The following is a 13612-nucleotide window of genomic DNA, read 5'->3' on the forward strand; positions in this document are numbered from 1 at the left end:
TACATCTGTTGTCATAAAGTGAAACATTAAAGGTAATATCTGAGTCAAATATACATATAACTATAATCTAAATACCGTGGTACATGTAATTACATTCCTACATCCTTACATATCATAAGCAGGAAACTGAAAGCAGGGTTGGTGGGCTGAAGTTCCTTTTTACTTCTTCAAAGACTCTTCACTTCATAACGCACATTAGTTATGAACATCGTTGCTTACAGAAAGATAGCATTCATTCTATTAACTCAGTCCCTTCGGTACAGCTGTTTTGAATGTGATCCTTTAACTCCCAACACGTGTGGCTTGAGCCTTTAAAAAATGAACAGTTCAAACAACTATTCATATCTCTGGAACCATAATTGCTGTCTAAGAGTAAGAGGGAGCAAGCCCTAAACTGGAAACACTATCTCCTCAGTTTAAACAAGCAAATAAGACTTCCTGTGAAGTCCTCCAGAGCAAACTATCAATCCAAATTAGATTCCTCAACTAAGGACAACCATAAGGAGTTTTTTAGCTATATCCATAACCTAAAAGGAAAGGCATAGATTTGTGTCAAACTAATAGTTAATGATACCACATATACTGAGCCTGTGGACATAGCTAACCCGCTGGCTGACAGGTTCTGTAAAAACTTCACTGCCCTATCCCCACCACACATACCCCATGGCATCTCTACCACCTGTCGTCTACCTTGTATCTCTAAAGAGCAGGTCATAAATGTCCTTTCTAAGGCCAAAAACACAGCATCTATGGGAAATTATAACATCCTAGTCTGTGTCCTTCATGGGCTCCATCAAGAATTAGCAACACTATTGGGTACTCTTTTCAATCATAGTCTAAGCCCCTTGTTTGTCCCAGCTAAATCGAAAATGGTCACTGTTATTCCCTTGCACAAAAGTGGTGCTTCCACTGACCCTAGGAACTATAGACCTATTAGACTGACTAGCCTTATCTGCAAGGCCATGGAGTGAATCATCATGGACCTTATCAACAAAGATACAGGTAATCTCCAAACACTTGACCCTACTCAGTTTGTTTTTGTCAAAGGGAGGTCATGCCTGTTAAACTTGATAACCTGATGAACTTCTTTGAGACAGTCACCAAGGCCCTGGAGGAGAGGAATTATATGCATACAGCCTACCTAGACCGAGCCAAGGCTTTTGACACTATCCCTCACTCAAGCATCATTGACTAACTCACCCAGTTATGTATCAAACCTTTTATTGTTAGATGGGTTGTTAACTGGCTCACTGATAAAACACATATGGTCAAAATTTATTTTATTTATTTATTTTATTTTACATTTGTTAACCGGGATGGTCCGACTGGATACATGTCCTTTTTCAGCGGAGGCCCAGGGAGAAAAGCTCCAACAGAGTTACATTGATAATTAGGTACAGTAAATGAGCTGAAAGAACTTAACAAAAACATAGGCTATTTACATACAAGTACAAGACTGCCATTACTATTTCTGAGATTACTACAAATGTAACATTAATAACATATTAGCAAGGACGGTAGGCAGTATAATGACATAGAGTTAGACAGGATACATATTTCTTTATCACAGTATACAAAGTACTTATCATCTTAGCTAGTTGTTTATGTTTTAGTTAATGGCACAGAGCTAGTCTGGGTTTGAGCAAGGACATAGCCAGTGTGACTTGAAGTGGAGTTTTAGACTATTTTGAATTGACTTAGAGAAGTTGCAAGCATGATGTTATTTGGGAGAGAGTTCCATATTTTACCAGTGGTGTTGGCAAATAGCGCGTCACCACCTAGGTTGAGAGATTTAGTTGTTTGGACAAGGAGTCTGTTTGCTGAGCGAAGGCAGCTTAGATTGGAGTAGGGAGTCATTAAGTTTTTTAGTGCTGGGGTATTCTCAGGTTGTTTAAGGATTTTGAAGGCCTCTATGAGTTGGGACTGGTGAAGAAGGTGTGGGAATTCTATCCATCCAAGCTTTTTCAGGTTAGTACAGTGGTGTGCTCTCATGAGGGAAGAGTACAGGGAGCAATAGAGCAATCCACCTCCAACAGCAGACCTGTAACCAATGTTTTTTCACAGGGATCAGGTCTGGGACCTCTACTGTTTGGAATGTATTTCTCTGAAGTACAAGCAAAAACTAAAGGTCTGTGACTGCCAACGTTTGCTGATGACTGCAATCTAGGAGTGATCATAGAATCTCCAAATGATGTCAACATCCTACAAAAAAATGACTGGAGCCAAAGTCATGGCCTTAAATTCAATGGAAAATATGTATTATCATCCCTTTCAGTAATAGTGATGTTCCTGCTAACTAGCACATCAATAGCAACACCTTAAGTATGCACTCAGTGGTGAGAGACCTGGATACACAGGTTGACAGCAACCTTAACTTTGATCACCATTTCTCTTCAGTGGTAAGAAGGGCATTTGTTTTTGTTCATCTAATAAGTAAGGGCATTACCTCCAGAAAAAAAGAAGTTATAACCTCCCTGTACTCTTCCCTCATGAGGCCAATAATTGAGTACAATGCCCCTTTTGGTAAGTACCTTTCCAAGCACCTGCAGTATTGGACAGACCGCAAAAGTTCCTTACAAGGAAAATTCAAGGTCTTCAGAATCTGTCCTATGTGGATCATCTGAAATTACTGTCATTTTATTCTGTTTCATGCAGACTACCCAGAGGCAATCTCTGCATTGCATATAAGGCAATCTCTGACCCTGCTTATGGAAATGCTGCATATCCATAAGTCAAATAGTACATGGGTTACTCGCTCTAAAGACCTTAACCTGGTATGTGACAGTAATAGAACATGTTGGAGGGACAGACTCATCTCCCAGAGGTTAAGAGGTTACCACACCTTTGGAACAGACTACCACTTCATGTCAAATAGAGCACCTAGTTGTCCCTATTCAAATGCAGTCTGGATGATTGGATGGGTAACCGTAACTTCATCCCGAAGATTCCACTTGTGTCCCTATTGGACGAGGGCAGTTGGTGCTAATCATGGAAATAAGGGCAGAACTTACCTAGGCTTGTAAGGTCCCTAGGGCTATTTGCCTAGTAACTTCCTTTGATTCTATAAGTGTTAAAAGAAAACAGGAAATAGAAAGCTATTCAGGATAAATGAATCTTACATTAGTGGCATTCTTTCAGTTTGATGCTTTAAACTGGATTTTATAAGCTAAAGTAAAGGCAGTGAATATTAATTTTGTAATGCTGTATAAACAGATTATGATATCGCAATAACCATTCATGCAAGACACATACTGCTAGCAAGATTTTATTCATATATCTGTGAGCTTTCAGATGAGGTTATGCAGTTCTGTCTGTGTTACCTGAATGTTGAGATATTTAGAGAAATATGAACATTATTACAATATAAATAAACAGTATGCAAATAACATTAAATATCTCTTTAACTACATTCGACAAAGGTCAAATATTAATACAATTCTGTTTGTTATCATGTATGCTTTAAGATGCAATATTATGACATCTTGTATGTAACATGGTTTTGGAATTATTAACGCAAATACGAACAAGCGATATTTGACACTTAGAGGAGTAGTAGGAGGTAACTGCAGAAATGCCTGGAGGTGCACTTAGCTTTAATGATAATATTTCTGGTTCCTCCTTCATGTTTGCCATACTGAAGACCAGATACTTGGAAAATAGTGTATTATATAGACTAGAACTCTAAATGTTTTGTGAAAAAACACATATTTTCCTAACTAGCTTTTTAGTATATTAGTCTGAAGAGAAGACAAAATGAGGAATATAGCAAACTGATTATCTAAGTTTGAACTACCAATATACTCGCATTAAAATATTAATGAAGAAGAAATACTATAATTTAGTGTATAGAAGAGATTAGAAGTAAATACAGATCGTCAGTTAAGGTATACGAGTTACCATTGGATTAAAGATGTTCATATAGCATATTGCCCCAAAGGCACCTTTTTAAGATTTACCTAATGTTATAGAAGTATACACAGGCAGGGTCATTGAAGAGGTATTCTCTTAGCTTCCTTTCAAAACTGGAAGGATTTTCTGATTTCTAACATCTGATGGAATTTGATTACAGCATGCTGGTCCAGTTTTTGAGAAAGCTTTCTTACCAATGGCTAAACCAAAGAAATGATGAGTTACAAGACAGGTAGTTGTTACTCTTACTTAAAAGGGTATATACAGGTGTCCCAACTGATAGCTTTGTTCTGACATTTTTGGGGAGAAGGCAGAGAAGCAATAGGCTAATTCACAGATGACCCATACGTCTAAATGTCACTCCATAGAAGAAGTAGTCAGGAGAAGACCTATGGTACAATGTCTTATCCTCTCTGTGTTTCTAATTATGTGCAGTATTAGTCTGTCTACCTGCATGTCTGTGATGTAATAGCTAGGTGTTATATGTGTAATGTCTGTGAAAATAGTCTATATGTTGTCTGCATATTGAGTCTGGATACATGGAATTTCATTCAGTTTTTGCAATTGTGTGATTTCTGAATTACTCTAAAGTTTACTTTGACTTTGCTTTGGAAAACTTCATGTAGATGACTTCAGAGAAGATCTAACCTTACTGTTATACCATCCTCATCAGTTGCTGCTGAAGTGATCCAGGGAAAGACTCAACAATAACAATGACTCCAGGACATCCATGGACATTTACAGTATGATTTTCTTTCAGCAGACATTGCAAAATAATTTGCAACACATATAAAATTTGCAGCAACAGAAAATTCTCCAGCAGAACAGAAAATTCTCTTAAAACCCTCTTTTGCGCGGTTTTGCGCGTTTTTGCGCATAGCGCAACATCGGGCTGCGCCACCTAATTGGGTTTAAACTATTCCTGGCTCCACAAAGTCTGCTCTTCACTTTTTCCTTAGAACTGCTCTATCTCTCAAATTAAACACCATATTCTCATTCTAAGGCCCCTCACTGGTTCAAATAAGTAATCTTACAAGTGAGCACTAATAAACCATAAGCACTACTTACTCTTATACTCTCTATGATTACCTTGCCCCTATTGGTCCATTTTAATTCAGTTCCCTATATTACTCTAGCATGTCTGCAAAGGTCAGTCAATGGTTTCCTCTCCAGTCCAGCTGGTGAATCTGGGAATTTTGAGGCAATGTTACAACTGTCTCATGTACACGGACAACCCTCTCCTCCTCCAAACAGGTTCAAATATATGTGAGAGATGCAACCATATAGCCAAACTGGAGGCTGAGCTCTCTCATCTCAAAACTGGTGTAACCAGTCAGGAGGAGAAGGTAACCTCACACAACACAATTCCAGTATCACATAGTCCCACCACAACAGCAAATCAAACACATAAAAACACAAAAAATACTCGGAGGCTCTAAATAAAAATCTACCTAAGCAACAGAGACCTCCAAAGCAGACATCCAAGCAAACGCTACCCCAAAACAAAATACGTACAACACATAGCACACAAAGTTAGTGTGCCAAGCAGTCACAGCCCTTAAGGCTGAATAACACACCTGATACTCTTGTAATAGGTGACTCTATTGTCAGAGACACTGACGTCCCGCTCACCAGGCTGAATAAAGAGAAGGTCACAGTGAGCTGCCTGTCGGGCGCTAGGATCCGCCACATAATGCAAGCACTCAGGTCACTCCAAAGCAAATAAAAATATGACTCAGTCATTGTAGATGCTGGCGTGAATGACCTGAGATGTACCTCCCTCGACTACATGAAAAGAGACATAGAGGAGCTCTCTGATCATGTAGCCCAGGCCGGTATGACCCTGACCTTGAGCAGCATCTTACCCTCACCTAGAATGATGCCACAGTATAAAGACAAAATGATCGATTTTAACAATTGGCTAAAATTTTGGTGTCATTCAAAGGGGATCCAGTGTCTATCAGCCTGGGATGACATGCTCGACAAGCCACGTTGCTTCGCTAGGAATGGCTTGCACCTGTCACCCCTGGGCTTTCGGATATTGGCAAAGGCTCTTGCCACCCCCATAGTGCCTTTTTTAGGCAAGGCTCAAAAGTCAAATCCACCTCCATAGACAGCACAAGGAACAAGAAACTAAGGGTAATGCTGCTAAACGCCAGAAGTCTTAACCTCAAGATGCACACACTCAAAGCTCTCCTCAGTATGGAGAACATTGATATCTGTGCAGTGACAGAAACCTGGTTCAAGGCTCCAGAGAGCACCCCAGCACTACCAGGTTATACCTCATATCATGCTTTTCTGCCCCAAAACCCGGACCGAACCACAAAAGGAGGGGGAGTTTCCATATTTATCAAGGATATCCAAACCTCCAGGTTAGTGGCATTGCACGAAGTATCGGAGACCATCCATTTGCAACTGACAGTGGGCAAGACTGCTTTTCAGTTTATAGCATCCTACAGACCACCCTCTCAAAGTCAGGAATCCCACTCGGCTTTCCTGAAAACATTGGAGAACATGAAGATCTCTCCAAACACCATTATATTGGGTGACTTCAACTACCCAAACATAGACTGGGAGCATTACTCAAGCCCCAGCACCTTAGCCCAAAGGTTCCTGGAATTTATAAACTCAAAAGCTATGGAACAACTAGTCATCACTCCCACAAGAGGGGAAAACATACTAGACCTGATCATTACCAACATGGGGACTCTATGCTCCATACCAGAAGTATATCCCTCATTGGTAAGATCAGACCATAAATTAATTTCACTGGATATCCACATCCTGACCCCACCCCCAGCCCAGAAAACCACAGTGAAAAACTTCTCAAAAGCGAACTTCACACTTCTCAAAACTGAAGTGGAATCCTTCAAGGCCCCAGGGCCAGTGGAAACTATGGCCCAAACTGCAGAAGCCTATATAAACGCATTCTACGGACATCTCCAGGAATGCATGGATCATGCTATCCCAAACAAAATCAAAACCCAATCATTCAAAGGCAGGCGTCCAGTCTGGTGGACCCCAGCCATAAATAAACTGTACAACAGAAGGAGGAAGCTACTACATGATAGAGCAAAATCCCTAAAAGGGAAGGCATCTCTGATCAGTACTAGCAAAAAATTATGATCCCTCATAAAATCCTCCAAGGCCAGCTTTGAGCGAAAAATTGCACAGGACACTAAAGACAATCATAAAGCTTTTTTCAGTTATGTTAGGAACCTGGGATGCAACTCCCAGACTTGTTCTGAGTTGATTCTAAACAACAAAAAATACACTGAACCCACAGACATCGCCAATATCCTGGCAGACAGGTTCAGTGCAAATGTCTCCACCCCCTCCCCCCCAAAAGAGCAAGTATCTATCCCAGCAGAGTGCAGCCTCCCAAACATCTCTGATGCTCAGGTGAAGGCCGCCCTCTCCAAAGCAAAAAACACTGCTTCCATGGGACCAGATGGCATCCCGGGTTGCGTCCTACATGAACTCCAAGAAGAACTAATCCCTCAAGTAAAACTGCTGTACAATCTCAACCTCGCTACAGGATATGTGCCCAAAGAATGGCGTACAGCAACAGTGGTCCCACTCCACAAAGGTGGTGCCTCTACGGACCCTGGAAACTATCGCCCCATAAGCCTAACTAGCCTAGTCTGCAAGGCTATGGAGAGGATCATCATGGAACTCATAAACAAAGACATTGGGGACCTACAAACACTAGATCCTACCCTATTTGGCTTTGTCAAGGGCAGATCCTGCCTTTTGAACCTGGTTGACTTCTTCGAAACAGTCACCAAGGCCATAGATGAAGGGAAGGTAGTCCACACAGCCTATCTGGACCTCGCAAAGGCATTTGACACAATACCCCACTCGGACATCATAGATAAGCTAGCCAGCCTAAATATAAACCCTTATGTCACAAGATGGGTCACAAACTGGTTCAAAGACAGAACCCACAGAGTCAGAGTTGCTGGAGCCATGTCAGACTCGAAATCGGTCACAAGTGGCATCCCACAAGGTTCTGTCCTGGGACCTCTCTTGTTCGGTATTTACTTTTATGAGGTACAGGCCAATGTGGGAGGACTATGGCTCACCAAGTTCGCAGATGACTGCAAACTGGGTGCCATAATCGACTCTCCAGCTGACACAAACATCCTTCAAAAAGGTCTCGCAGAGACGGATAACTGGTGCTAGAGCCATGGTCTAAAGCTAAATGCCAAAAAGTGTATAGTCATACCTTTTGGCAAAAACAATGTGCCCACAAATTACCACATAGGTGGTAACCCATTAAGTACAGAGAAAGTAATTAGGGATCTGGGGACCCAAGTTGATAGCAATCTCTCCTTTGACAACCACATTGCCAAAGTGGTTAGAAAGACCTTCTACATAACCCACCTCATCATGAAAGGATTCACATCTACATCAAGAGAGGTAATTGTGCCCCTTTATTCATCTCTCATCAGGCCCATCATAGAATACAATGCCCCCTTTGGGATGTACCTTACCTGACACCTGCAGCAATTAGAAAGACCCCATAAGTACCTCACCAGGAGGATCAAGGGACTCAAACAGATGCCATATGCTGCTTGGTTAAAAAAACTCCAGCTCTACTCAGTTGCATACCGCCTACTTCGAGGCGATCTATGCCTGACATATAAAGCTATGTCCAACCCAGAATTAATGGACATGCTCCACCTCAGTAAATCTAAATCCCTTAGAGCCACGTGCTCGAGGGACTTGAACCTCAGCACAGAAATAAATAGAACATGCTGGAGGGACAGATTCATAACCCAGAGGCTCCCTTCGCTCTGGAATAGAATTCCAATTCATGTTAGGCAGAGCACCTCACTGACTCTCTTCAAGAAGAATCTTGATGAGTGGATGGGGGATGGTAGGTTTGACCCGGGGATTACTTCCTTGTCACTATTAGACAGAGGCACAGTAAACTAAACTTTAAAAAGGGCACAGTATACTCAAATCAAGGGGTGGCATAAGCCAAACACAATCGGGCTAGATTTATAAATGCCCCAGGGCAGATAGCCTAGTATGAACCTATGAACCTATGAACAAATAGTGGAAAAACATTCATACTACATTGTAGCATCATACATAAACTACAAAATCGGATTCACATAGCAGATAATATTTACATAGGCTTTGTAGAAAATAAGCAAAGTGTGCATTAGCCAAATGTCATGTATTAATGGAGATATACTCAAATATTCATTTGTACCTAGCAAGTGCTACTCCATCTCATGAGGGGTAAACCCAATCAGTACTCTAAAACAAAGGGTAGCTACTAGCTTCTATGGAGTATTCAGCTTCATGAGGGGACAGCACCATCAGTATTCCACTACAAAGGGTAGCTAGTAACTTCCCCAAAGTATTCAGCTTGAGAACATGCTTTTGTAAAGAAGAAAGTTGAAGTGCTGGCTGACCATTTTTATAACATGTAAAATCTGGGTGGCCAGGGTAAACCAAAGTTTAGATTATGAAGGAACAGAATGCAACAATATCCCAGAAATAATCTCAGTGACTTTTTCCCTTACCACCTGGAGCAGTATATGTTCCATCCAAGAAACAAGGCTTAATATCTGCTTGAAAAATGTCATCTTCCTAACTCCTGTATGTGCTCTTCTTTTTAAACCCTTGTTTGTAGACATCCACAAGAATCCCATCGCCCTTTACCCATCTTTTTAAACCCTTCACTATAGCCATCAGTACAAATCTCTCACCCCAATAGATATAAAAATAAAAACCTCTTAGAGTGGTACTTGAGGGAACATAGTCAGGAACATATATTTATCAGTCTTGTAACATCCTAGATGGATCATCTGCTGTTGAACCTTGTTTGCAGATCCCATGTCTGCTTGCCCTGCATTTGACCAGGAACCTAAAGTCTAACACATCAAGTTGAAGTTTAGCCATAAAATGCATCTTATCTGGGTCTTATCTAGGACAATCATATCCCATAGTAGTAACTTCAGCACTGAATACCTGATCTGAAGTTAATGCAAAAATATGATTTTGATAAAGCACCACATTTTACCTAGGTATTCAAAGACCATATATCTCACAGAGGATACCACTGCTGTGAAAGAGAATGACCTTCCACATAAAACAAAATTCATCCATATATTCAAGGATACCTTAGGTCTACGTATGGCAAACAGCAAATTTATCTCAGGACTGCCCCCTGAAATACCAATGGGCAGAGTGACCTCCTAAATACTTTATCCTATGCATGGGTCCCATCAAATTATCTGTGGTATGATCTCAGTTATTCTTATTATGTGTAATGTATATTTATTGACAATGGAATGGGTAAGGTCAATTTATAACCAAATGGGAAAGATTATTGTGATGATAGGAAGTACTGCCAGTTATGCCAGGAGAAGTAGGGCAGTAGATGTATGACTTGTGCCAACACAGCTAGCTGGAATTTTGTAGATAATTATATTGCATTTGTATATCAAACTGATTTGTACAGATGCTTGTGCTGAAAATGTATTTGTGAGGTTTTCTTGTGTTAAAATGTATCAACAGTGCACCCTGCTGGAATGAAAAGAAATGTATATGTACTATTGTGAGTGAAATAAATGTATATGTTTTAATAGAGAATATGGGGACAGCAGGGGTTAACCAGCTGGCTTATTTTAAGAAAAATAAGGGAAATGTAAATGAACTGCTAAAGCATTAAATGACACTGCACAGTGCTGAATAGGATCAGAGACATTAGGTCTGGAAGAAGTCTTTGTTCATTAGCTCAATAAAAAGAGGGGAAGCCCCAAGCAGGGCCATAAACATTTAAGATGTGTATTCTAGCCATCTATGCTAAATTTCTGTCCTAGCTTCAGAGGGGGTTACTGTGAGAACCTAGAGGCAGGTGACCAGTTGAGGTCATTCTGCAAGCTATGTCAGATATTATATTTTACATGGAGTAATCTCTGAGGAGGGAGTATTCTGTCTGGGAATCTGACTAGAAACACTGGCCATGTATTTCATCTTGCCTTGTCCAATTATTAAGGAACAATAATTTCTTTAGATTCAGTCAGGAAAATATAGTGAAGTTTAATTTAGATACTGTTTTTCTTTATTTGTCTCAGTCTGTCCATCAATGTTATTTTCAATATTTCCTATAATTTGAACTGTGTGGTTTACTGTGAATATATATTCAGTATTTTCATGCTCTTTATTATTTATCATTAAATACACTTAAAAGTTTTATTGTGGATGGTCCTTGTACAAAGTACTTAACCTTCGAGAGTCCTTATATTTATTTGCTGACACTGTGGGCACCACTCCAGAAGATCTAGCCATCTTGGTCAACTACTACCATTTGTATTAGTATTAATATTACACAGTATAATTGGACACCCTTTGTTAAGGGCCTTAAAGTGTCTGGTGACAGTGATAACTACCTTATACTTTGGCAGAAGGGGGCACAGCAGTTAAATCTCTGCCAGCCTTTCCCAAGTGTGTGTGTATATATATATATATATATATATATATATATATATATATATATATGTGTGTGTGTGTGTGTGTGTGTGTGTGTGTGTGTGAAAAATCAAATCTTTCTGTGCATGTGTATCTGTGTTGGCTACTTGGGCTGTGACATGAAGCACTAGGTTTACAGAGGATGATGGAGGACTTGGCTTGGACACTCAGCTGAGGACCTAATGCTACAGCTGCACCAGTGTGGAGTCTTATTGGGGACCTGGAGGGAGACAGATATAAAAAATATAGACCCTGGGCTGAGTGTATTCCCTGTGTGATCTTAAGGGAAACTGTGCTTGATGCAGAAAGGTCTGCATCTGGAAATACTGAGTGTTTCCATTTGTATTCCAAGTGCACATCCCTCTCCAGTGTCAGTGGTGAGAATTCAGTCTCCTTGATTACTGGCTCATTTTGGAGATGTCACATATTGATTGGCAGTGGTGGTACTATCAAACATCACATATAGGTTAGCAGTGGTGGGACCATCACTTGTCACAATTATTTTGAACACAAAAAGTGAAATTGCATGGTTTAAAATGGCCCATAAGGATAGCTAGCCTAGTACTTACCTATGAACCTACAACTATGAACTTAATATCTCTTTGCATCCCCACCTGAATATTACCATTATATCTCTAAGCCACCTGATGTCCTTGGAAACCCAGATAGTCTAATCAATAGGAGCATTACCTTTAACAAATTGTAGGAGGACCCACAATGGAATGTAAGTTTCCCACTCATGCTAGTTTCCCAGCAGGATTAATAACTGCTGCAAAGCAGTATGCATGACAAGTATGGTACAGAAAGGGCTAAGCAATGCAGATATCTTATTATTGAATCAGTTGGTACCCAAATGGGGGAGTCTGTCTAATAATCTGCCTTTATCTGTTATCATAGTGGTCGGCCTTCTTTGATATAAGTAGAGTCAGCATATTGTGAGAGAAGCAGCATATATGCTGACTTCAGGGAAATCCAGTCCCTCACATTGTCTGTTCCTAACTAGATACTTAAATAAAACCTCTGGAATTTACCACTCCCTATAAAGGAAGTCATCAGAGTCATAAACCTGTTCCACCATTTATGATTCAGAGGGGATATAATGCCCTGTATTATAGGAAAAACCTAAAAGTTGAAAGCATTTTGATTGCAGAATATGTCACTTTTTTACAGTTGCATTTTGTCGCAGAAATCATAAAATACATGTACAAGTTGCCATAATCCTTCAAAATCTTAACAAGTATCATCTTGGGAATGGAAATACGCATAATATGAGCATATGAAGTGAACTCCCTCCTCAGTTTGAAACAGGCAGATAGGTTTTCATCTTGTAGAGGACAGACAGCCTCAATGACAGCTAACAATTTTGTTTTATCCTTTTCAGAATTAATCCCCCAAATTCTGCATGTCTCCAGGTACTTGAGCGATGCATCCCTAAAGCTCCACATTAACAGCCTTGAAACCAGTAAATGTCTTTGAGCAGATAAGAAGATTAGTGCAGGGAATACAGGACAATCATGGCATGCCCATTCTGATAGGTCAAGGACTTGAAAGTCTGATTAAAACTCTAGTCAAGAAGTGGTGATAGACAACCTGTACCACTTTAATATACTTAGTGGTGAAGCCATACTAAACCATTATTTTCCAGAGGTAAACTAGACAATATAATCAATTACATTTTCCCAGTCTACTAAAACTGCCACCACAGGGCAACATATAAAGTTCAAAAGTTGCATCATATGATAAACATGCTTATGTAATCTGTGCTTAAGTGACAATAAATAAACACAGCATGAAATGAGCTCATTAAACTTCAGAAGCAACTGCTGCAATGTTGTGGATAAGATGGCATCCACATGTATAGGAGTACAAGACTGGTTTATAATTAACTGCTTTTGACTTATCTTTGGATTGCGTAAGACAATTATAGAAGTAGATGCTTCTGAACTGAGGAATCACCCACACTCAAGAGCTCTTAGATACAGGGACATACAAGAAAAGAAATGAGTTCTTGAATACCTGATATATCTCACTGCTCAGGCCATGTGGACCCAATGCTTTCTCTTTGCCACATGTCTAACCACCTGTGTTTCCCTCCCCCACAGTCAGATATCCATCATAGAAGGACATGCTTTAAGAAAAAAGACTGGAGCAGTTTCTAAGAGTAGTCAGGTGTTTTATATTTCATATACAATCACTGACAAAAATTAAAAAA

The sequence above is a fragment of the Protopterus annectens genome, chromosome 5.part0 (genome assembly GCF_019279795.1).
Source record: "Protopterus annectens isolate FY-2018-M chromosome 5.part0, PAN1.0, whole genome shotgun sequence".
In the NCBI taxonomy this organism is placed as follows: domain Eukaryota; kingdom Metazoa; phylum Chordata; order Ceratodontiformes; family Protopteridae; genus Protopterus; species Protopterus annectens.